The sequence below is a fragment of the Tupaia chinensis genome, unplaced genomic scaffold, assembly GCF_000334495.1.
Source record: "Tupaia chinensis unplaced genomic scaffold, TupChi_1.0 Scaffold146813_1, whole genome shotgun sequence".
In the NCBI taxonomy this organism is placed as follows: domain Eukaryota; kingdom Metazoa; phylum Chordata; class Mammalia; order Scandentia; family Tupaiidae; genus Tupaia; species Tupaia belangeri.
Genome location: NW_006206667.1, coordinates 6,586 through 8,343, shown reverse-complemented (window position 1 = coordinate 8,343; position 1,758 = coordinate 6,586). Strand labels below are relative to the sequence as shown.

The window sequence follows — 1,758 nt, the reverse complement described above, 5'->3', positions numbered from 1 at the left end:
CAACGTGGAATAAGAAAGACAAGAAAGGCTGTCACTGTGTCATTTCCTAAGAATTCCTTGAGTTTTAGCTACCAACTGCCAGGAAAAGCCCTCATCTCCTGTCTCCTTACAGTTTCCATCGTGTTGGTATCTTTCTACCCTTAGACAAACAATCACCATGTTAGTCTTAGACCAAGAGGCTAGCTAATCCTTTCTGTGAAGCTAATACAATGGTCATTTCCAGACAACTTTTAAGGAAACATTAAGGCTGCTTCAAAGATTATCTGATTCCTTTAAAATATATGTGTAGATACACAGGCACATTCTTTTCTTAAGGGCTTACATTTTAATAGAGATGAATCAGTTTTGGAACCTGAGCTCTTTGCCAAGCTTAAGTTACAGGTTGTGAAATAATTTTTAACTTCTGGAATCATGTTGGCTACTGTTACTCTACATAGAAACATATAGGGAGTTTTTTTTTTAATGTGAATTTTTGCTTACCTTTAAAAATGTCCATGTCAACTCTAGTTAACCTGAAATACACTAAATTGGAAATACGAAAGTGAGCCATCTCAGACCTTTGCTGATGCTACAGCTTTTGCTTTCCAACGGCCAAAATATCAAAATGCCTCTTGTGTTAATGCATCTACTCTTGAAGATGATCATATTCTATATCACCAAATATCTGGACTCATTTTGGACTTAGGCATTTCAGTGTACTTGGTGCTTTAATTTAACTTTTTTTTTTTGAGAGATTTTCTGCTATAGGGCACGTGTGCTCGCCAGACAGAGGGAGACAGGGGGACAGAAAGCGAGAAACCCCCCAGGGGGGATGGTCACGCCGCAATCCCTTCTCCTCCATTCTCCTCTTGGGATCTTGGGCATGCATGCACACGTGCCTGGTCTAAGTTTTAAGCCACCGGGTCCGGGCCGCGACCCACGGTCGACTACGTGGGAGTCCAGCGACATAGCCATTACGCTAACTGCTGGTTCCCTTAATTTAACTTTTTTCACACCCATGTCAAAAGTAAAGATGAATTTGTGTCTGTCTTCCTTTTCAAATATTTCTGGACAAGGGATTCAGCCAGAGGAGGTCAGGGAAGATAAGCAGAGGCTTCTGCAGAGTCGTCAGACACCAGATGTTCCACAGCTTCGATAAACTCTCCACCTTACTATCCTGCCTCTGTGATTGTGTCTTTAATTTTTCATAAGTGTGAGAAAAAACTTAAGTCCTACTGTGGGTGCTTGACTTGATCACCCCTATACTCGTGGCAACTTGCTTTCTCACTTTCCTTCTCTCTCTCCCTCTTTCTCTCTCTTTCTCTGGTGAGTGCACATGCCCTATAACAAATTTAAAAAAATAGTAATAATAATAAAATAATAAATAAAATTAAAATAAATGATTCTTTTAAAATATAAGTAGGCAAAAGTGTTCTTAAAAAGACCAATTTTTAAATCTAATTTTTTTAGAGAGAGATTTTTTTAATTAATTAATTTATTTTTCATTTCATTTTATTTTATACATTCAATCACATTATTATTTGTCTTACAAAATGGATATTTCAACAGGTGAACATTTCTCCCTAATACAGTTGATAAAACTACAAAATATCTTCAACAGATAATACCACATTTCTTTGTGACATTTATACTTTGCCTCCCTATTTTTCTTCTAAATGTCCTTCTTCAGACCTTCCTCTTGCACACATACTATATCTGGTATTTACATCTATATACTGTGTTTCTATATCCTTTAGTGAATTAGTTTCAGTCATAGAG

General features: G+C 37.1%; 1 pseudogene; it reads left to right on the top strand.

Moving 5' to 3' along the window:
* LOC102485046 (ras-related protein R-Ras2 pseudogene) overlaps positions 1-1,758 on the top strand; it is a 6,885-nt pseudogene that overhangs the window by 548 nt on the left and 4,579 nt on the right.